At 36.5% G+C, this 25,352-nt stretch overlaps 1 pseudogene; it reads right to left on the bottom strand.

Annotated features, from left to right (window-relative positions):
• LOC150007320 (protein SPO16 homolog pseudogene) overlaps positions 1–24,046 on the bottom strand; it is a 70,163-nt pseudogene extending 46,117 nt beyond the window's left edge.
• Positions 24,047–25,352: the final 1,306 nt, after the last annotated feature.

The following is a 25,352-nucleotide window of genomic DNA, read 5'->3' as shown; positions in this document are numbered from 1 at the left end:
GTCTACTCCATTCCCTCCTACTATGCTTCTTAATTCCTGTACCATCTCCCTCCCTCTCCCCCTTCCCCCTCCCTGATGACCTCCCCCCAATATGTTCCCCATACCTGTAGTTCATTTTCCACTCTCATTGCCTACTTAGTTTGCCTTTGTTTTGATTTCCTAGTTTCTGTTGCTGGTTGTTGTGATGCAGTTTTCATTTTAATGTTCATAGTTTTGATCCTTCTTCTTATAAACCAGTCCCTTTAACATTCATATAATAGTGGTTTGGATCTAATGAACTCCTTCCGTTTTACTTTGTCCTGGAAGCACTTTCTCTGCCCTTCTATTCTGAATGACAGTTTTGCTGGATAGAGTATTCATGGCTGTAGGTTTTTGATTTTCATTACTTTAAATATTTCTTGCCAGTCCCTTCTTGCCTGTAGGGTCTCTTTTGAGAAATCCACTGATAGTCTAATTGGGACACCTTTGTAGATAATTCTTTTCTTCTCTCTTGCTGCTTTTAAGATTCTTTCTTTATCTTTAATTTTTGACAATATGATTATAATGTGTCTTAGAGTGGTTCTCCCTGGGTCCAGCTTTTCTGGAACTCTCTGTGCTTCCTGGACCTGTAAGTCTATTTCCTTCCCCAAGTTCAGGAAGTTCTGCTTCATTATTTTTTCACATAATTTTTCAATCTCTAGTTCTTTTTTGCCCTCTGGCAATCCTATTATCCGAATGTTCAATCACTTATAGCTGTCCCAGAGGTTTCTGATCTTCTCACTTTCCTTACTTTCTGTTTCCTCTCTCTGCACTGGTTGTCTGTTTGTTCCTTCTCCATGTTCTGGTTTGTTGATTTGATCTTTGGATTTTATTTCCTCACCACTTGCCTCGTATGTGTTTTCATTTGTTTCAGTATGAGTAGCTTTCGTTCCTTTCCTGTCTTGTTCCAAATCTTTTGTTAATTCTGTAAGCCACCTTATCATTATAGCTCTGAACTGAGCCTCCGAAAGGTTTTTTATTTCTCTGTCAGGTGTCTCATCTGCTGCCTGGTGAGCTGCGTCACTGGAATTTCAATTGTTGTCTGCTTCATTCTAACAGATTTGTGTTTAGCTTTCTTCCTGGGCAAGCTATAGGGGGTGGAGTCCCATGCACTTGTCACTGCCGGGCGACCGGCAGCGATCGGCAACCGGTGGCGATCAGCGACCTTTTTCAATGCTCTGCGGCTCTTTGTGTGGGGGTGGGGGTTCAAGATGGATTCCTGCCATTAATCTCCATTGAGAGACCGGGAGGCTCCTTCCCCACAGCCTCACCGTCCAAGGCAATGGGGGGGTCTGCCTTCCCCACCATTGGAATTGCAAGCTGCTGGGTCTCGACTGCAGCCAAGATTGCTCCCCTGGCATTTCTCACAGTCCCGCTGCTATTCCCACTGCTACCGTGGACAGCTCAGCCCGATCCTTCCATCCTGATTCTGATCTCGTCCCTCCAACCCATCAAGACGAGCACCACTGGTTTATAACTTCATACATTGGGCTTCTATGTAGTTTTATTTTCTGGAATTTCTAGTTATGTTTTGTTTTGAGTTAGTTGTATTCCTTCTTAGTTGTAGAGGAAGACTGAGCATGTCAGTCTAATCCTCCATCTAGGCCAGAAGTCTATCCATTCTTTCTATCATCTCCTTCTGCAACAGATGCGTAGATTGACGTTTTCAGATTCAACTTCCATATATCTTAATGTGTTTTTAACTTTCACACTTTTGTTTCCTTGAGTTATTCTTAAAGAATAACTTGTTTTTATTTTCCAGCTCATTTTTCAATCTTTAGGTGTGTTCATTTAGCTATTCAACCTATCTTGAATTTCTATATCAACAATATGTTCATTTCCAAAATCTATGATTAATTTATTTTAATACTGCTTTATTTCCAGTTTCATAGATGTTATATTTCTCCTTTGATTCTGAGAATATTAACTATATTTATTTTAGTGTTCTGGTTTGTCTATTAACTCTTCCCTGAGGTATGTGTAAATTCTTTTTGTGTGTATGTTTTTTACTGACTGTATTCTCTCTTTTTGGTTTAGGCTCTTAGAGGCTGGAAACTATGATAGGTCCTAATCAACAACTTGAACCTAGTGAAGGCTTTAGAATTAAATTTCTCTTTTACAGAAAATATAGGGGAGAGAAGAATAAGCTAAAGACTATCTCTGAGGAAACAATCAGCCAAGTCGTGGAGGTAAAAAACCTATATCAGGAAGAGTACATCTCTATTTATTATTCTTCTGACTTTGACTACCAGGTCCCTTGGTCATTACCAGACACACTAGGTACTGCTTTGTCTGCCTTCCTCAAGCATTGCTTCTGTCTGGTGGTAGCTCCATTGCTGATGCCTAGCTCTTGGAGAAATAGAAAAGAAATCCACAGGGATCAGACCATCTAGCATTTCCCACTGTAGTTCCCATTTACTTCCTTTGTTGATTTTGCCATGGATTCCACACTCCCCACTTCTTTGTTGCCGCTAACTCTGCAGGTGGAGTGCTATATCACCCCTCTTTATCCCATTATTCTCCTACAGAGGATTCCAAATATGATCTTAGCTACCATTTCTTTTTAAAATTGGATCTTGCTTGCTTTCAGTTTCTCAGGGACTGAATTATTGATTACCCACCAATGATTTCTATTTCTGCTTTCAATGGTAACTATGTACACACTCTGGTTTTTTATATATGATGATTATAGCAGATTTCCAGAATCCACAGCCCTTTGACACACAACTTTTTGTACATTTGATGGGTTTTTGACTGCAAGGACATGGGATTTTCTCTGATTAAGAGCTTTCCCTGGCTGCCAAAGTCTGCTTTGTTCATTATCACAAAGAGCAGATCATAATTACTAAGGAGTACATGCCACCAGGACAGGCCCTCAACCAATGATAACTGACTATAATATTACACCAGCTTTCTTGCCCCTTGGAGAGGACAATCCTGAGGTTTCTTCTACACTGTCCCCCAGATGTGTCCAGCATGACTGAGCCCCAAGCGCCCATCACAGCAATATAAACTAATCCTTTGTCTTATTCATTTCTAAATCCACAAGTTTACTTTTTTAAACTCACTCTAATTTTTACATCTGAATGGAGTGTCATTCTTTTTTAGGATGTTGAATTAATATTAGGAGCATTTACACATACATATTTCAACTTTATTGAGAATTTTTACTTAATGTAGAACAGATCTCACTTTCATAAAGTTAGCAATTTCTCATAAGTTTTTACATGTTACTAGGGACATAAGTATATAAATTATTGCACTATTGTTTTTAAGTAATGTTTGGCTGGCCCCTGGATTAGAACTGATTTTGGTATTCTTCAATTTCTTCTACCATTTGTTTCAAAGTCCTTTATTTTCATGTGTGTATGTGTGCACACACATGTAAATATAAAAAGATCTCTAGCATTTCTAAAATTACTTAAAGACACATAAAATAAGCACATGTAAATCTGTGTAATGAAATATTCATTATTTATGTTGCTACAAAGAAATAAAAATTTTATATTTTTAATTTATTTAGGATATCACAGACTTGTGAATTAGCATTTCAAAAGTGTTTTTATAAAATATAATGGAAAGTAGGTGTAAAAAATATCCTCTACTTTGGACTTTAAGAACACAACTGTAGATATATTCTGCTCTCAAAAGCAACTACAAATGGTTAGGAGAAGGAAATCATATAAAAAAGTAGAAGATATATTACATTACAGGCACTTCCTATCTGCTTTTATCTATTCATTTATTCTAAAAATATCTGTTTTTGTTTTTGTTTTTGCCCTAAGGTAGTGTAGGTAATACAAAAATTGTCACACAAGGTCTCCATCCCCCAAAAGTTTGCAATATAGTTGGCAAGATAAAGCATTTGAATATGGAAATTTGCATACACCAATGAGGAAATCCCAATAGAAAATTGTATCAGCTGACCTCTAAGAACATCTACCACCTTTAAGATACCAAATACGGAGAGTTCATTCATTCAACTATATAAATAAATGTAAAAGAAAATATTTACTGATTATAGTAGGTGACAATATGCCCAACACTGCTTAAAGCCATAAGTAGAGCAGTCAAAAGCTATTATTATCATGGCACATACATTTGAATGGAAGTCACAGACAATGAATAAATAACAAAAATGAATTTAGTCAGTTGGTGTTCAATGTCATGGAGGAAAATAAAAATAGAAGATAAGAAAAGGGGTGGTGGCCTGGGTCAGGGAGAAGGGCAAATATCTATTTTAAACAAAATGGTCAGGAAATGTCTCACTGAGAAGAAGGCATTTGGGTACATACCTGAAAGATAGGAGAGTGAGTCCTGCAGATAGCGGGGGCATAGGAAACACCAAGTACAAATTCTTGAGGTGAGGGAACACAGACAGTGAGGTGGTCATTGGAGCTGGAAAGAAAAAAAAAAAAAGAGAGAGAGAAAAGATAGAGAGAGAGAAAGAAAAAGAGATGGGCCAGAGATACAATGTAAGCGCGCCAGAACTTTGATCCATGGTTTATAAAATACTGTAATGACTTTGACTTTGATTCCAAATGAGATGGTATGCTATCAGAGGATTCTTAATATAAAAGAGGGACATGATCTGACTTAAGTTATGACACAGTTAAGCACTAGCACAGACACTATAGGGCAATAAAAGAATCAGGAAGACCAATCAAAAGAATTTTGTAATAATCTATGCAAGATATAATGGTGGCTTGGACCAGTGGTAGTGTTGGAGGAAATGAAGAGTGTTTAGATGCTGGATGTGTTTATTTTGAAGGCAGAGCCAATAGAAATTTCTGACACTCTAAGTATGAGATGAAGGGAAAGAGAGCAGTCAAGGAACTATGGTTTTGCTCTGAAAGCCTAAAGGAAAGAAGTGCTGTTTATTGAGATAGTAAAGAACAGAAAAAGTAGATTAAAAAAAGATCAGGGGTTGATAATGGACCTGTGAAATTCAAAGATTACTAGTTAATATCTAAATGGTAAAGTCAAAGAAGCAATGGGATAGGAGTCTGGTGTTTAGGTGAGAAGTCCGCACTGAAGATACTAATTTGGGAAATCTTGAATATAGATGCTTTTACAAGTTGTTATTAGATGAGAAGACCAGCTAGTTAGTGAGTACAGATAGAAAGTGAAGAGGCTTCACAGGCTAAGCTCAGCACATTCACCAGTTAGAAAACAGGGAGATGGAAAGGAGGCAGCCAAGGAGACAGAGAGCAGTGAGAAGCGGGAGGAAAAGCAGGCCGTGTGGGGCCCAGGATGTGATGAGGAACGGTTTAAAGTAAATGTGTGGTCAACTGTCAAGTACCACTGTTGGAGGAACTAGAAAAGGCTTGCGAGTTGGGATAATATAAGATCAGGATTTTAAAAATCCAAATCAAGTACTTTTAAAATACTTAGGTCAGCAACTAACAAACAAAAAAGGAATTAAACCACAACCGAATAATGATGGTAAAATGTAACAAATGATAATGAGCTCAAGAAGAAGCAAAAAAAAAAAAAGGAATTTTGCCTAAATAGTCCTCAGCAAGAAAATGGTCTTAAAGAGAAAAAAAAAAAGAAAGAAAAGGAAGTTCAACATCTCAGAGTAGAAAGATAAGCCCATGAATATGAAAAAAACAGAATTGCTGGCACAGTGACTTGCCACTATGGCCCTGTGAAGCACTTGTTCATGTGATCTCAGACTTGATGGCGTATATAGCTAGCAGTCACAGAGAACATGAGAGACTCTAGGAGGCTGTAAATGAATGAAGGTGACATTCATAAAAATGTAATATGCAGTTTGATAGACGTGTTAATTTTGATCTATCTTTAACAATTTCTAGAATCAATTGTTACACAGATAGCTTTAGGATATTCTTCATTTATCCATGCATTTAATAAACATGTATTGAGTATGTACTATGTACAAACATTATGCTACATACTGGGGATATAAAAACAAAAGCTTTTGGTATATTATATGTGTATTATTACAGTTACAAAACATTTCACACACATCATTTAGTATGATCAAAACAGCAACCCTATGTTGTAGACTGAATAGATACCATCACCTCCATTTTACAGAGGTGAAATCTAGGATTCAGAGAAATGTAGTGACTCCATAACCACCTGAGCCCATTCTTACAATAAATCTTCTCATATAGGTCTCTATATTGTATCCATTCTGTTTCTCTGGAGAACACTGACTAGTCCACTAATCTGTGATGATAGAAAAGAGAGTGTGTTTTTCTTTACAGTGTGAGGGCCATGGAGTTGACTGGACATGGGCAGTGAGGGAGCTTCCTGGACTGATAGAAACGTGCTATATCTTATATTAGGCGATAGTTATGTGGGTGTACTCAACTTCAAAACTCATCAAACTGAGCACTTAAGGTCTATGTATTTTGTCTTCAGTTAATTGTATCTTATTTTAAATATATAAAACACTTAAGACCTTTTTTTCCACTGGAGGAAGAAAAGGAAAATAGGTGAAGATATAAGGAAAGCAATTTCAGTGTAATATAAAGAAATTCTAAACTTCAGAATTTTCAATTGTGGAATAAGCTATTTCATCAAAATGAAAATTAATTATATTTGAAAATAATGAAACAAAGGCAGAAAGGCCTACTCTTAGACGTTGTCTAGTACAAACACCCAATACAAAGAAGTATTTCTAAAGCATTAGTTTTAAACTTTTCGTCAATCAGTGGCTATAATATCCTAAATTAACAAGGTTTTATTGAATTTAGTCCATTTTTCATTTCTCATTTCTTTCACTTCTAATTAAAGTGTTTGAGAATGCTCAAGTAGCAGGAATAGCAAAACAGTTCATGCTTTTGATATAAAATTGACTGTGTTTGGAGTAGTGTGCCGAGAAGGCTTCTGAGGCCAAATCCATAGCTCAGTAGGAAGGAGCATTGTCACTGCTTAATATGTGTCATGGGTATAAGAGTTGAGGGAGTGACATAAGTAGCAGGAATTTGCCATCACAGAGTTAGAAGAAATGTGTGGAGTTGTAAATCAGATTTACTGTCACTGATTTACTTCCAGTGACTGAGAGATTCAGAGAGTGAGGGCTGTGTAGGCCATGAATCAACAGACAATAAATTAACAGAGAAACAAAACAAGGAAAAGAAAAAAAGATATATGAGAGAAAGATCAGTATCTAGATACACAAACTTTGTTTTTGGCTAATTTTTTTTCATAGTTGCCAGATTTGGACAATCTGGAATCTTTAAACATTGTAATAAATTGGTTTTAGTTTGATAGCTTAACATAACCAGATTGAAGTAGCCTGGGTTTTCAATTAATAAAATTTAAAATATTATAATGGTTCTTTTCTACAATAGGTTGAAAGTGCAAAAACACCAGATGAAGGTTTGCAAGAGAGTAAATCTAGTAGCAACCAAGTTGGTCTTACAAGATTAGAAATACACTTAGGAGCTTTGTAAGGCATAGCCTTCTCCTCCCATCTCATACAAATATAAAGTGACCAAACACTTCAAACATGTAATGTTTAACTCCCAGCTGAAAAAAGGCTTAACCCAGTTCTCCTCCTGGCTCAGTCAGAAGGTCGGTTCCTTGGAAAGAGCTACCCCGTTATAGTGAGTGAAGCTCCAATTAGAGCCTCAAATGTGGTAATACACAAGACGTTCTCAAAACAAGTCTAAACACCAAACAGGGAGCTCAACTAATTGGTTGAGGATGTTTTACGTTCTGTTCACCCCTTGGCAGATAGAACAAAGAGAGACCAAAAGAGAAGTCCAATGGCCAGAAAACAAGTCTACAAGTGTGGAATTTTTGGATCGACTCTCCCTTTGTGTGATTCCTTGTACAATTGGTTTAACCTCACCATATTTGATTTTACCATAAATGCAACTAAGACTCTCCATACTTCCTAAGATGTTTTCCATAAAATATTACAGGCAAAATTATGAAGGTAAAAAACGGGGAGAAAAAACCACTACACTGAAGCATCCTTTTCTTCAACAACTTAGGTTTCTTTCTTCCTAATTTCTCTTCAGTCAGCATGCAGAGTCACTTAGGGGCATTTTCATAGTGATGAAAGTTTTTAAGGGATAAAGAACCACTGACATTGAAGCTCAGAGGTCAGAACATTTTCATGACAAAGGACAGCCTGTAGTCAAATCTACCTACTCAAAGCTTTATTTCTTATTATTGACCCCAAAGTTAGGGATTTAGTGAACACCCCAGAGCAGAGATGTAGCAAGATTAGAAACCAGCCTTAGTTTAAATAAGTGTTGAGTATTTAGGAATAACCAGCATGGAAGCTAGACAAAAAAGTTTTAAAATTTTAGACAATTTGGAATTAGAGCATCGAAGGATTAATGCTCTAATTAATGAAATCTGCTGTTCCTACTAGTGTGTGGTTCCTTAAGGGTGGATACCACACATACTTTGTTCCCCATGGTTTCCTCAGTTCTCGCACAATATAGTACGATAAAGCTCCAACTGGGAGAGAGGTCAAGAAGGCAGACTGAACTGGGCCAGAGACAAACCAGGGTCTTGTGAAAGAACCACAGAAGAGAAACATGAACCAGAACCTGGGAGGTGTCAGTAGACACAAGGGGTGGCAGAGGTACTCATTTTGAGTTCAGGACAGAGGAAGAGTGGTCATAGCAGAAATCAGAAGCGTAGTATGAGCAGCAGATGTATGAGAGAAGATGCTAAAACTGGAAGCACAGACGAATGCAGATCTGAAGCCCTCATCTTAGAAGTCTAAAGTAAAGTGCTTTGATCAAGACTCTTGAAAGGAATTTTCATAGCATAACCCTGGATTCTCAGTCCAAGTCCCCTTGCTTCTAAAGTAGCGTGGCTTATTTTTGCTATAGGACAACTTCATTTCAGTTATACAGAAGAAGGGGGAAGGGGAGGAGGAGGAAAAGAGAAGGAGGAGAAAGAGGGTAAGTTGAACAATCTGTCACAGCTGGTCAGAGTGTGGCAGGCTAGGATGAAGCAAAACTGAGTAGTAATTCAGTGAGAGGTACCAACTCCAAAAGTCCTTTGATCAAAGCATAGCATGGCAGACTCCAAGCTGTTGTTGGAGGATACTGATACTACCAACTGCGTATGCAATGGTCTCTCCTGAACTTCACCTTTTTCTACCTAAGAATTGCAAATCACCACTTTAGAAGTAGCAATGACTTTGTATTAAAGTTATGAACCATTGTTGTTACATATTAGAAAAAAACATTTTTTAAAACTTGGAAAAATTAGTGTATTGAGTTTTGAAACATTTAAAGATATATGTACATATATATTTAACTTTAGTTAAACTTTTATTCTCTGAATTAAAATCAACTAAATTCTTTTGGTCAAAAAGTAAATCTATACATACTCCAATATATCGAATAAGCAGGGAGTGTATTTGCTGAGTTACAGTCTAAATGTCTTGACCTTTTCTCTTCTAAAAAAAAAATGGTGCTATTAATAATTCAGCCCAACAAATAAGTTCTTTTTCAATGAATTTAAGTGATGTAATCAGAACATGCTTTGGCTATGACTAGTTCCATGACTAAAATCATTTGAGAACTGCTTGTATCTCATCATCATTTGGTCTTAAGAAAAATTGTGGGTGTCTTCTACAGAAGACAGTAGACCATTGGCAAAAAGTCAATGAAGAGAAGCAGATGTTGTGGTTAACAAGCTGGAGAGGGAATACATAAATTGTATTCCAAAAGCCTCTCGCCAGAAGTTCTATAAAGAGAAAAATCTAAGCTTGTTCCTCTACCTCCTGCTTGATGGAAAATATTCAGATGTATTTGTCTAAACTCATCAAAGAATCTTGGCAAGTTGGCCTTCTTCTTTCCAATAAATATAGGCCAAAAAGGAACATAAGTATAAATCCATTATGTATAGAACTCCCTACCAACCTTAATATGCACATTCTTAGAGAACATGTGAAAAATTGAAGCAGATCTTACAAGTAAACAAAATTTTACCTTCTACTAAAATATTTGGACATTAACATGAAAGAATGTAGATATTGTTGCTAAGCAAGCTTATTTCAGGATACGTCAGACTGTTTCATTACAAGAAAAAGGGATGGGGAACAATTTAGTGTGTTTTTATACAAACTTCTGAACTAAAAATCTTTCTACAAGTAAAAAATATGGGCACTTTATTTTAAATACTAAGGAACTAGAAACTTTTCATTTGCCATGAACCTTGGAGAAGCTTCTGGTACAAGAATGAGGTAGAGAAAATTAAGCCTGGAATATTGGTACCAATAAGCCAACACTAAGGGAGATAGAGTGTTGTCTACTTCCCCAAAAGTACTTTAAGACCAGGAATATGTGATTAAAATCAAGTGACAATCAACAGTAATGACCAGAGAAGCCAGAACTCCTGATCACTGTCCGGAATGCAGATTTCCCTGATATAAGTAGTCTTATAGAATACAAAGTTGTAGTCCCTGGTGTATATATAGATGTATGGTAGGCAGAATTATATGATAACCTCCTGCCTCAAAATGACCAATGCCCTTGTAAAATCTCCTCCCCTAGAGTGTGAGCAGAACCCGTGAATATGATGAGGTATCAGCCCAGTGAATATGCTAGCATGATATGGCCATAAGGAGGTTATCTTGGAGTAGGACCTCAGGGCAGGCTCTAGGAGCTGAGAGTAGTTCCTGGAGGACAACTAGCGGACAATGGAGCTCAGTACTACACCTACAAGGAAATTCTACCTGCAACTAATAAACTTAAAAGAGAATCCTTGCCCCAGACAAAAACTGCAGCCCTGGACTACACACTGATTTCAGTGCAGTGGGACCTTAAGCGGAGAATCCAGTTACACTGTTCCAAGACTTCTGACCTACACAACTGTGAGATAATAGGTGGTGTTTTAAGCCACTAAATTTGTCATAATCTGTTACACAGAAATAGAAAATTATTATAAATTTATAACTGTACTTGCTGGGCCAGTTATGATTAATCTGAGAAAAAGTACCCCTAACATAGTGGATACAAATTGTCTAAGAGTCTTCCATCTCTGGGATTCTAATTTTAATAGCAACTTTCTCTGATAATGTGTCACGTTAGCTGCTTGTTTAAAAATAACCTCTTGAATTAAACAGATGACTTACTTTCATATCTGTGAGATGTTTCTCCCTAGAAAGTCTTTAAAATAAAATCCAGAAAGCATTTATCAGAGTTTTAATAGTAAAGAGGGTTTCTTTATCATTATTACACCAAAGGAGATTTGTATTAAGTTTTAGCAAATTCGCAGCATTTTTACGGGAAATATTTTTACTTTTGTGATCCAAATCTGTGTAAAAATTGTAAGTTGTTCAAATCACATGCTCATTTAATGTTGCCTTAGAGTGTTTTCCAAATGAGAATTTGATCCAATGTCCATAATTTCAAAGGATATAAATCTGGTAACCATAAAGTGGTACGCCAACAGGTCCATGAGCAGTGAAGCAGGTATGTTTCCATCCAGTCTCTGTATTCTTTATTCTGGAGAAATTCTGTTCCTCCACCAAACAAATAATTTTTATTGAATTTATTGGAGTGACATTGGTTAATAAAATTATATAGGTTTCAGGTGTATAATTGTATAATACATCATCTGTATATTGTATTATGTATTCACCACCCCAAGTCAGGTCTTCTATCTACCTCCTCCCCTCACCCTTCCCTCTGGCAATCACCATACTATTGTCTGTGTCTATGAGTTTTGTTTTGTTTTGCTTTGCTTTGTTGCTTTTTTGCTTAATCCCTTCACCTTTTTTTACTTAGCCCCTCAACCTCCCTCCCCTCTGACAGCTGTCACCCTTTTCTCTGTATCTGAGTCTGTTGCTGTTTTGTTTATTAGTTTATTTTGTTTATTAGAGTCCACATATAAGTAATATCATATGGTACTTGTCTTTCATTGCCTGGCTTATTTCACTTAGTATAATACTTTCCAGTTCCATCCATGCAGTCACAAAAGGTAAAATTTTCTTTTTTTATGGTGGAGTTGTATTCCTTTGTATAATATACCACAGCTTTTTTATCCACTCATCTGCTGATGGGCACCAGGACTGTTTCCAAATCATGACCATTGTAAATAGCACTGCAGTGAACATAGGGGTGCATATATTCTTTCAAATCAGTGTTTCAGGATTCTTCAGGTAAATTCCCAGAAGTAGAATTGTTGGGTTATAAGGCAGTTCCATTTTTACTTTTTTGAGAAAACTCCATACTGCTTTCCACAGTGGTTGCACCAACCTGAATCCCTGCCAACAGTGTACTAGGGTTCCCTTTTCTCCACATTCTTGTCAGCACCTGTTTGTTGATTTCTTGATGATGGCCATTCTGACAGGTGAGGTGATATCTCATTGTGGCCCTAACCAACACCTCCCTGATGACCAACGACACTGCACATCCCTTCATATGTCCATTGGCCATCCATACATCCTCTCTGGAAAAGTGTCTATTCAAGTCCTTTTGTTTTACTTATGTCTGTTTTAAATTACTGGTATGGTACAGTAAATAACCATGTGTGATAATAAAAACCACATCATTTAAGCATATTTAGCACTTGTATTAGAGTATGTTTAACTGAAACAAATGAGTCACAACATCAAATTAAACAACACCTGCTCTGGGTGAAAAGTCTTCAATCTCTTTCTTATCTACAACAGTGGTTCCAGATATATTTTCAAATATCAGAAGTTAACCATAATATGATTGAAGGGATTCAAAGATTCTAACTTATTTTGCAACAAATCAGAAATAGCCATAGTCAATCATTAGAGCTTATGGTGTCTAGAAAAGTATTCATGATGTTGCCTATTGACTTGCCATCATTTATTGTCATGTCTGCTCAGATCTGTTCACATCTGACCAGTGAGGCAACATTTTGTACATTTCAGTGTGCATGAAATCACTCACTGGCAGTTAGTTGGCATTGTGCTCCTCTTCTTCCCTCTTGCTCATAGCCAACTTGCCCCTCAGTACCACTTTACATGGGCCTTTCAGTACTTATCCTCACTCTCTGTTCCTAATGACACACATACTCCCTCCACTTGAAGTTCACCTTGCACCACTAGATGTTGTCTTAAAGGGCTCCACCTTTACATCCTTCTACATGCCCTCTCTGGCTCAAGGAAACACACCCCACATCCAGTTTTCTCTCCTCATTAGGCGTGCAGCAGCTACACCAAGCAGCCTCTCCTATTTTAGACTTTCAAGATAAAAATCGGCCATGTACCCAATGCATACTGAAGCCAGGGTAAATAGATCAGCATCACCTAAGCATCTGCTAATCTGCTCAACTCTGGTGGCCTACACATTTCTGCAGGTCAGCCCACAACCAGCCAGGGGCAAGACATCAGCTTCCCTTCCCCAAAAGGGATCCCCTGGAAGAACCACCTCACTGATCTCATGTTCAAGGAAAAGAGCGCCCTCTAACAACCTTTTTCAAAGCAACTTCCTCCTCCATCAGATTTCTTTACTCCAAATTTATCATCTCATGTAACACGTATTAAGATGGTCATAAGATAACTACTAATTTTTCTTTTAGAAATTCTGATGGAAATGTCATCACTTAAAATTCATTGTTCCCAGCTTTGAAGCCTCTATTGAAACTCTGTGGCAACAGGGGGGTCATAGTTAATATACAATGCTCTAGAATGAGAAAAGAATCGACATAGTTCCTGTAGGTTCACTTACCCTAATATTCAGTAGCTCCAGAAGCTAAAAGAAGATATTTTCCAAGTCATAGGAGAAATAGAAGAAGAACTTTCAAAATAAAGTTGTATCTTTAGTGGCTCAAGTATGCATTTCCTCAGCATCCTCTTCCTGTCCTTTTAATTTATGTGGTGGTTTTAGAATATGTCCAAAAATCATTTTATACTCCTCTCTTCAAGAGATGGAGCTTAATTCCCCTCTCTTGGAGTGTGTGTTAGGACTGATGGAATATGACAAGGTCAAAAAAGTCATTGAATATCCTCCTTGTTCTTTTCTGTTGAATCACTCGCTTGGAGGGAAGGCATCTGTCATGTTTTAAAGAAAATCAAGGATCCTTCTAAACAGGCCCCTGTGGCAAAAACCATATGATCTTAGTGGTGGATCCTCTAGCTCAAGTCAAACCTTCAGATAACTGCTGCCCCAGTTGACAACCTGGCTACAGACTTCATGAGAAACACTGCACCAGCACCTCAGTTAAGCAGCTCTTGGATTCCTAACTTACAGAAATTGTGCTTTAAAAAACGTTTGTTGTTTAAGTCACTAAGTTTTGGAGTAATTTGTTATGGGGCAATAGATAACAAATACACTATGGTACCACCTGCTTTCCTGCATTATCTAAACCATACAGACTCAAAAGATACCAGTAATCAATAGCATACTTTGAGCATTTTCCATATGTATGTGTCTGAAATCATCATGCTGCATTCCTTAAACTTACACAATATTATATATCAATTGTATCTCAGTAAAGCCAGAAAAAATACCTTGACCCCCAAGTCAGATACTGTGATAACTTTTTAATATTAATATAATTATTTACCTGAGCATGATTACTAATACACAGATGGATCAGCTAATAATCTCCTCTAACTCTCAGTGAACTGAGTAGTTCTAACAGGAATTACATAGAAGGACATACACAAATTAACATAATGTGTATCTGTCTATTAGAAAATCATATTGAGGTCCATAGCCACATATAGACTACTAGCATGCAATGAAGAGAAGATCTCATTGTATAAAATTATTCTTCTGTTTTTGATATTTGAAATTTCAAATATTACAACTTGTCTTTATTTGATTGAGATTATCTCAGTGTTAAAATTCAAATAACTTCAGTAGGAATAATTCTTTGTTGTTTTGGATACATTATTCTTTTTTAATATGAATAAAGGGTGTGAGATCAGGGTATGGGCCACTAAGGGGGGAAAAAAAGGAAATTACTCAAAAAGCTGAGAATGCTAAGGAAAACTTCACTGGCTTTCCAGACATTCTGAGGGTGGTCTTGTGTCCTTTCAAGCTCTGTGAATTAGATGGCACCAGCTCTCAGAAGGCAGAGACCAAATTGTGTATCTGTTATGAACAGTACCTAACATAATCCAGTTAATGGAATACTAAACCACAACAAAATCATCAGGCACCAGATAAAGTTAGACATTTATCCTAATAAGCAGCCGTTAGACTTGAAACTGTCAGCAACATCACACACAACTTCCTGGACATTTCATTAGGGTCACCTAGAAACCACATCAACAACAAACAGTGAGATAAAAAATTTACCCGAGGAACAAAATCAGACTCCTGGTGTATAGCCCGTCCTGAAACAAAGCTTGCAGCCAGTCAGCTGAGCTGTGTTATATGTATGTGAGAGAGAAATGATGGCTGAAGCCTGCAGCAATGTGGGGTGAAAAACCAAAGGATGTGACCACAAACAGGACAATTATAAGAAATAGTACCAAATAGTAATGATCTGAATCAAAAGGCATCCATTCCCTCTTGGAATCAAAAGTAAAAGCGAAGAATAAGCTATGCTGGAGATCAGAAATCAAAGATATCTCAGAGTGCAGCTTTAGCAGTAAGCAGAAAAGAGAATGTGGACTTGTGGAAGCATTTTCTCTCAAATGTAGAGAAATCTAACCAAGAAGTCTAACCAAAAATTACAAGGGAGACCAAAAACAAGAAATTTATTTAATACAAACAATTGTGCAGTTATTCTTACATGTTTAACCTTCGGTCTCTTTCAAAGTATACTCTCCATTTGATGCAATACATCTATTGAGACTTTCTTCCCACTGTTCAAAACAGTTTTTAAACTTGTGTTATTTCAGTGCTTTTCAGTGCTGCTGTCGTTTTTTGTTTCACCTCTACCACACTGGCAAAATCTTTCCCTTTAACAAATTTCTTCATCCAAACTAAAAAAAAAAAAAAAAAGTTGCTCGTGGCAAGATTGGGTGAATAGGGAGGGTAGGACATGGGGGTCAGACCATTTTTGGTCTAAAACTGCAGAACATTCAGCATGATGTGGGCAGATGCACTCATAAATCACCCTTCATGAAATGGGCAAATGTGTTGAAAGAGTCTTCAAAAAAAATTAACTGATTCTCAATGCAGCCTCTCACAATAACACCAGCTGGTATACTGATACAGATGGGTTTCTAGAATACTCAGCTAGCTGGGGAAACCTGTGCTACAAGGGGTCCACCCTCCAGAATATAACTCCAGGTTTTTTGAGGGTCCCCACTCTTACAGTAAGCATCCTGTTATACATACATAGTCAACCATACAAGTTGTTCCCTACTTCTCTCACCACCCTACCCAGAATATACAAACACAATCTACCACCACCTTTGAGCCCACATACAGAACAATGTTTTCATTTTCCACTGAGTTAGGACCTATGGAATAAAGAGAACTTTTTTCTGTGTATGTAAATGTAAAATGTTATATTAGATGATTGTTAAAACACTTGTGACACTGAATTTTTAAGATAAAGAACATTTAAGACCACATATAAACAAAACGTCATTATAAACCAGATTTTGTTTTAAAAACCTTAGATTCCAGTGAAAATATGTTCAATGGGAAAACATAAAATGGTTAGAAACATGAGGCATATATTACTTTGACACTCCAGATTATTTTTAATGGCAGATTGAAACTAGACATTATTTTAGAGTGGGAAAAGCCATTAATGTTGATTTTTGTCAACTTTGTGATGTTAGCATGACATTTAATATTCTGGTTTATGGGAAAATTAGAACAGAATGCTCACAACTCAATTGTTATATAGTCTGATTGCAATATTATTTTATTTTATTTTTTAATGTAAAATGTTATTTTGATCATTGAAAGGATTCCACAATAGAGATTCTGGCTTAGTAGTTTGACAAGAGGAACTATACAATGCAGGCCAGAGTTTTTTGTTTGTTTGTTTGTTTTGTTTTGGTTTTTTAGTTATTACCTAGAAACTTAAATTATATTCCTAACTTGTCATTACTTTTCTATGTAATTTCCATATAATTTTTAAAGAATTTAGAGAAATATAGGGAGGATATGCTTTGTCATGTGTATTTTATTTCATAAATATACAATTAACATTTTTAAGCTCTGTATTTAGAGGGGCAGCATGGTATGCAAGATAATTTCTTGGTTTTTTAAAATCATAGGAAAATGTTTTCCTTACTATAAGTAATAGCATCCCATCCCTAAATAATTTTGCAGCTAAACTCCAATATGACTTCACATTTTATAATATAGAGTTTGTTTTCAGATATCATGAAATATAGTCTGTGATTTGAAGATGGTGCCAGGAATTAATTTTTCAGTAAAGCAAACAACCCTTCAATGTAATAGCTACCCTCTCCTTTTGGGTTTTATAGATTTTGAATTCCTTTTACTAATAATAGATAGCCTATCTCATAATACCTCTAGTGTAAATTTCCCAATATACTCTTTAGCCAGATTTATAAATCCATCACTTTCAAACCACCTCCATTTGGCATTGGATAAATCCATGGTCAGAATAAGCATATATATTTAAAATTCTTCTTAGGCCACAGAAAAATCAGAATCAGAATATAGGAAACCAATGTGAATGACTTATGACCGAATGTGAAAATACTGAGTAAGATATGAGTAAAATGATGAACCACTTGGTGACCTTCAAGTTCATTAGGTTCTCTTCTATCATAATCAGAATATAATGTATCTTTCCCAAGAGAAATCTTATTCTTCTGCTTTTTAAAATCATAACAACCTAGTTAATAAGACTTAATATCTCACAACAACCAAGAACCTGAATTGGAGGACTCCTTCAATATTGTCTGCTTCATATCCTGTCTTGATATATGAGGAAACTCAGACTAAAATATTTTCCCAAGTAAACAGAATGTTAGATGCATGGCTGAGACTTGAACCTGGGTTTCTAAAGCTTTTTTTCAGTGTTCTTACTATTTATTAAAAATTACTTTTCATTGTAAAATATATCATGCATAAGCATATATATATAACTCATGTTCATTTTAAATAATAATATTAGAAAAATAAATATCCATGTACTTTTACTGCTATGGTTTTAAAAATAGAATATCACTAGAATAGATTTCAAGTCTCTTATCCCTAATGTGATAGGATCCTTCTCACTCCATTATAGGCAGCCACTATTCCAAATTTTTATCTTTCCTTTGCTTTTAAAAATAAATTGACCACATATATACACAGATGTGCCCATACTTGCTATTGTTTAGTTTTGCCCGTTTTGTCATTTAGGTAAATGGAGTCATTTCAGTGTATTCATTTGCCTTTGTTTTTTTTGTTTTTGTTTTTGTTTTTTTTGCTTAGTATTGTATGATTTTGAGATTCATACATATTAATATGTGTGTTAATAGCAAATTCATTCTCACTGATTCACAGCACTCCATTATAAAAATACACAACAATTTGTTTTTCACCTCTTCTATTAATGGACATTGGATCATTTCTGGTTTTCACTCTTATGAGCAATGATAACCTGAATGGTCTCATATGTGACTCTGACACAAGCAAACAATAGCATCTCTAGAGAATATACTCTAGGAATGGAATAGCTGGGTCACAGGTTATGCACATTTGCAACTTTATAAACTATTGTAAAACTGGTTTCTAAAGGAGCTATAACAATTTGTCTAACCATTCCTCTTTCTTAATAAAATTACCAACATTAAGTATTGTCCAATTATACATGCAGGCCCAATATAATCACAAGGGTCCTTATTAGGGAATATAAGGAGATAAAAGAGTAAGAGTTAGAGAAGATGTGATGATGCAACTGCTTGGCCACAAGCCAAGGAGTGAGGCAGCCCCTAGAAGCTGGAAAAGGCAAGGAAATGGTTCTCCCCCAGAGCACCTGAATGGAACAAAGCACTCATGCTCTGTTTTAGACTTCAGACCTCCAGAACAATATAATAAATTTCTGTCATTTTTAAGCTGCTAAGTATGTAGTAATTTGTTATAACATTAGGGTAGTACAGATGTGTAGAGCTTGCAGGGAGTGTGGAGTTATTTCACTTTCTAAAACTCTCCCAGCCCAACCAGTAAATAATGCCTTTTTACAAATAATATTCATTCCATTACATTTAAGAAATAAGAATCAAATGTGCCCATTCAGTTAGATAAAATAGTATTTATTGAATGTTCAGATTCTAGTAACCAGGCTCAGGGAAATGACTTTGATTAAGGACCTTGTAATTATTCAAACTATTAATTCATTTTACTCAGACCAACAAATAGTTATTGAATGTGCAATATCTATATCATGAGTTCATAGTATAAAGACAGAATTTCCATGGCTCCAAAAATTAAAATCACTCCTAATAAGGGAGACCAACAACTAAACAAAAAATGTTATTAGTATAATGAAGTAAGTGTTATGGAAGAAGTAGTCACTGTGATTTATGGGTGGCTAAAGATAACCGGAAAGCCTTCCTGGAACAGGTGTTACCTGATCTGAAATGTAAAGAGAGGACAGGGCTTCATCAATAAAAGCAGCCTCATCGGCAAATGCACAAAGACAGAAAATTCATAGTGTTTGAGGAAACCACAGGAAGTTTAGTGTCCATGCTGGGTTAAAAAAGAGAGACTGAAAAGAGATATAGATAGAATTATAGAGGTTCAACTTTATCTTGTAGGTGATAGAAAACTTTGGAATGGTTTAAGCCAGAGCACTAACAGGATTCAATGTGCATTTTCCATGAATCCCTCTCTTAAATACATCTAAGAGAGGATGAGTGGAGCAGGGAAACAGACTATCAAACAGATGCTACAAGTATGTAGATCATAGGTAGAGCCTTGTCAAATAGAGATGGGAAAGAGGCAGATTTGAGAAATGATTGCAGAGACAGATCAGCAGGATTTGGAAAGGAACTGGCTTGATGTTGAGAAAGAGGAAGAACCTAGGATTATTTCTACCTTCCTGGCTTGCAAAATTGGACATTCACATGTTTCAAAAGTGATACAGTAAATACAGGATGGGAAACAGGTTAGATTTTGGTCAAGGGGAATATATGGGTTCCCTGTGGGACATGCTGAATACCAGGGTGAAAGTCAGTCCTGGCGTGTGAAGGGATAAAAAGTTCATGTTGAGCCCCTGGAATGAAAGCAAGCTCACAGAGAGTGGTTTGTTCTTATTTTCAGAATTATTTTTTCTAAAAGAGTTTTTTTATTTTTCACTTATTGCATACTATTTGTATTTTAATATGCGTTTATTTAATAAGAGGTTTTGCCCAGCTTATCTGTACAATTCTCTGTATTACCAAGTTGAACATTCAGTGACTAATGGGCAACAAGAAAACCTGAATATTGTAGCATTATCAAGGAAATATATGTACAAAGTTCATAAATGAATGAGGGTTAAGTATATTGTGCAGTGGCTCTAAACAATGCTCTTACTATAGGAGTTTATTCCAGAAGGTTGAGCTTATAGTTGGTGGTACTTGTGGCTTCTGGCTGAATATATTGATACTATTTAATTTCCAGTTTGGAGGATAAAAGATTCAACAAGTATTTGAAGACATAACATTTAATATGACCAGTCCAAATTCAAAAAAATTATGACTGGGTAAGAATGCAAAAGCAAATATCTTCAATCTCAGGGATACAGAGCTGTTATATGTAGCACCACATTGATAATTGATAAAGTAAATGAATTACAAATAAAATTCAAAATTTTATAATTTTTTTAATATCTTAATTTAGCAATATAACTAACTTTCAGAGAATTAGAAACAACAGTATAGTCCAGTCCACAGAAGCCATATTGTATGGCTTTATTTTATATATAAGATATTAAATCTCTAAGTGTAAGATTCTAACTGCATTTTTCTGAGCATTAGTTAAAACTGATATTTATCCATTTTGTCTTTAATGAATTATTTTCTCTTCATAAGTAATGAGTAAATTGAGGACTTTCAAAGACATGAAAATAAAGCAATAAAAGACTCCCAAAACTCTTTTAGTCTATATGTCTACTCTCCAGATAAAACTAGGCTAGATACATTTTGTTTACCTTTAAATAATTTTAGAGATGAATATTACCCTACCTCCATCAGTAGCCCATTCCAATATATCATCCCAGGAATATATCCTTTGATCGTCTTTCTCCTGAATATTTGTTTCCTAAATTATTTTAGTTCTAACATTCCAAATCAATAGAAAATTATCATCCTGAGATAATTTTTATAATTTAATAGTTAGTAAGCAGATGCTATCCCAAGATGGGTGCCATGTCTAATCATCCCCCTTGGAAGAGCTAGTTGTGATCTAAATAAAGACTTCTCATGGTATATAGGGTAAATGTCATTAGGAAAAGATATAATTTATTTTTAATGCTTTTACTATTAAATGTCTTTCACAAACAGAATGGACCCTGGCCCAGTTCTAATATTATGTAAAGATATTACCTAAAAACCTAATGGCATAAAATAACCAAGGGCCTCAGATAGAAGCCTTAAAAGGACAGACTCTCAAATCACATGAAGATTCATTTTCTCACATGCCTGACAGTTGATGTTGGCTGTCAGCTGAGAACATAGTAGCAGCTGTACTCTGGAACAGCTACATGTGGCTTTGCCATGTTGCCCAGACTTCCTCACAGCAGGGTTGCTAAGTCCCAAAGGCAAACATCCCAAGAGAGAGAACAAGGAATAAGTCATGTCATAATCTCATCTCAGAAACCACACAGCATTATTTCTGCCACATTCTCTTGGTCCAGGCATTTCAAAAGTCCACCCAGATGCAAAGAGAGGGACCATCGCCCCAGCTTAAGATAGTGAGCAGCATATCACATTGTAAGAAGAGCACATGGGATGAGCTATACATTGGCGTGACCCTTTTTAGGAAATACAGTTTGCTGCAGGCTGAATTTCATCAAGAATGTGTCATACATTGAGGATTATTATTGCTAGGTAACACACAATTTAATATCAATAAACTTAGAGTAATAATAATGTGACAAACATGCAAGGAAGAGAAACATCTTTCTTCTTATTTTAAATATTATTTATACAGTATCCACAGGGGAAAAAACACATACTCCTGCAAGGTTCTACATAGATTGTGAGTGAACATAATTTTGGAAACACAAATAATTCCAATTCGAAGAGAACATTCTAATGAACCATTGTATACACAAGCAAACAAGCAGCTGCCCTGCAGAGCTTGAGCAGTAAACAGTGAGATCACCACAGGGATGTGGAAGATAGAAGCTTCTGTTACCAGTTATAAAGGGGGGAGGGGTGTATCTTCAAATGCTGGTCAGGTTTATTACAGATTCTTAAGGGCAGCAGTACAGAATTTGTTAAGCTACAAACTGAACTGCTCTATTCAGAACCACTTTGATGGAAAATATTCCAGTATTTTCTGCTTTCTGAAATTACCAAAATTGATTCATGTCATGGAAATCAGATATCTCCTATTTTGCTCAACCTATTAAGTCTGGATACTAAAAATAAGCCACATTTTTTTTTAAAAGAAAGGATGAAACAACTACTCTTTCTACATAAAATATGTAGTTCATGACAGCCAGTCAGATACACCATATAGTTTGCTCCTATAATACAGGACTATAATGGAGAGCTATTGTTTTCTGTTCCCAGAATGTCCTCAGTTCCAATGCCTTCAGTTCCAGTGCTTCCTCAGCACTTTCTCCATCGATCTGGTATTTCTAGGAAATGACCAAAACTGAGTGACACAGAAATCAAATCTCACCTGAGCCAAGACAAGGGAACCATTCTTCATGATCTGAGGACCTGGTGGCAAGAGCTGTAAGATGTAAAACTGGGAGCTAGAAGTTGCCATGGCTTTTACCACAAAAGCTACTTGGCTGCAAGTAAAGAATAAAGCCAAAGTGGAAAGGAAAGTGGAAATGAAGAAAGTCCTGACTTCATTTGTGTTCTGGTTGTTCTTGAGAATCATGTTATTGCCCTAGATTCCCTGAGACACCCCACACATTAGCCAGAAATTACTTACTGGGCTATAAGGGATAAGAAAGTCAATCAATAGTAGCTTCATTTTTTCCCCTCAGATTACAGGAAGGCTATGGCTGAAAGGTGGGTGACATCAGGATAAAGGTCCACCCAGTTTCCCTGCTCCATTGGTCTTAGATAAGAGGCTGCTGCACCTCTTAGGTTTGGTGAGACTCTGCAAGAACATGCATCTGAATTTCAGGCATGTTGAAGGACAGGCATTGGGCAAAGTGCAAAACCCTTCTCTCTGAGATTTTATTTGAGAAAGGAGCTTTCCCAGGAACTCCCACTAGAACCCCTTGTTATAAAGACACTGGGATTTCTAACTTTCTTGAGAAGTTGAGACTCATAAACTACCAAAGTGTAGAGAAGATGTTCAAAATTTTTAATTGGCCACAAATAAAAAGTATCTACTAAATCTCAGTATACTTTCACTACCTTAAGGTAGCTTGAGTTCCTGAAATCCAGAAGCAAATATACAAATGAACTTGATCTCTTTTACTTCTTTCTAAAGTTTGTCATGACAACTCACTATATCTTGTTTCTCTCGATTACGATGATGTCTCGATTATTGCAAAAAAAAAATGACTAAAATGAACTCCTTAAAAATAAGAGCAAGTAATGTCTTTTGAGTCAAGTAAAAATCTTTGAATGAGAAAGTGGATTACATATAAAACCAGACTGTAATAAGATTTCTTGTAAGTTTAGCTTTCATAGGACTTTCTCTTCTATATTAGTATTCCCTCTAAAAAGACCATTATATCATGAGAGGGGGAAAAAAGCACGTAAAATGCTAAGTTCGGTGTGTGGCACAAGGTAAGTCCCAATACATGTTAGATCTCATTATTAAACCTGTGTCTGTCCCAGAAATCTTCTGGAAGCTCCAGGTTTCCATCTCAATCACCTCTGGCATAGGTCCCCCTTAAACTCTGCCATCATCCAGATTAAAAAGTATCCTTTGTCTTTCCACAAATGGTAGATTTCCTTACCCATTTCTATGTGAACCTCAATACACATAGTTACATAACCTTGACATTACACTCTTTTTAGTCCCTGTTGTCCCTCTTACCCCATCTCTAATCAGCCATTGTAAGCCTGTGAAATTAATTGCTGCTTCACCTCTGGCACCTTCCACAATCTCCTAGGCTCTATTTCACAGTAATGCTTCAGGAGGAGGAGGAGGAGTAGGAGAAACCTGCTGGTTTATTAAATATGATGGAATGTTCCCACACCTTCCAAAGTCAGCAGTGGGAGGAGGCTCTTCAGTGGAGAGGGCAGCTGGCCTTTGCAGCCCAGATACCCGAACGCCTCCCTTGGAGACTGCTCTGTAACTACCACCCTTAGAATTCTGCTCCCTGTTAGATGACCTGGCTTGGGGAATATATGACTCTTTCTTTAGTACACTATAACATTATAGACTTGGTTGTAATATTTTTACATATTTTATTAATGTTTTGAATAACAAAAAATAAACTGAAATAATGGCATATTTTTAATGACTTAGGCCTAATTTAAAAGCTATAGTTTACTCTTCTTCAACTTGAAGGCCCTTGTTTGGTAGACGCTATTTGGGATTGTTCTAAAACACAGTTAGCTTCTTTCATATGAGAGAAGACAGTGAAGAAAAAAGTGAAGAAAGAGAAGAAAGGAAGGAGGGAGAGAGCAAAGGAAGAGGGGGAAAAAAGGAAGGCCTAAAGAAATCATGTATCTATTACCTGTGAAACTTTTTAAAAATACAAACTCTACTAAATTAGAATCTCAAGAAGTGGAGAATTTTTTAAAACTCCCCAGATGATTCTCAAGCTCTAAGGCGTTTGCAGAGAGCTACAGCACTTAGTCCCTGAATGTGTACCTGCAAAGCTGGAGAGAGGGGTGCAAGCAAGTGGCTGAGAGCAGATATGTCTTGGAAGTTTTAAGATTTGCATGAAATATCCATGTCAATGCTTCTTCCAACTTTATGATTTAACAATGTCTGTCTTAATGTAAAATTTTCCTTACATCTACACATGAAATGAATGCTTCAGGAATATGCACATATTTTCCTGGGGTTTTAAAAACCAGAGAAGCTTTCATCCCTTTTGAGAAGCACGGTACTAGAAAGAGAAGTGGCTCCTCCATTCCCTGACAAAGACTCAGTTTCTGGCTTCTTCTGCCAGCACTAACCTGGTGATGTCTTCTTGAAGGAGAGGAGCTTCGCCCTGCCTTCACAGGAGGCCTTCCCCACGTGTCACCATCACTGGGGCCTCTCAAGTTGAGTCTACTCCTTTCCTTCTCTGCAAAAGATTGCCTGTCCTGTTGCTTGATTTCGAGCCACACATTTTTTTCTCTCCTGATTTCTACAATGTGTGTATGTGTTCCTTTGCTTTCTATTCAGCTTCTA

The sequence above is a fragment of the Furipterus horrens genome, unplaced genomic scaffold, assembly GCF_987537825.1.
Source record: "Furipterus horrens unplaced genomic scaffold, mFurHor1.1.pri manual_scaffold_6, whole genome shotgun sequence".
Lineage (NCBI taxonomy): Eukaryota > Metazoa > Chordata > Mammalia > Chiroptera > Furipteridae > Furipterus > Furipterus horrens.
The sequence above is the reverse complement of the archived record's forward strand: the minus strand, read 5'-3'. Positions and strand labels throughout refer to the sequence as shown.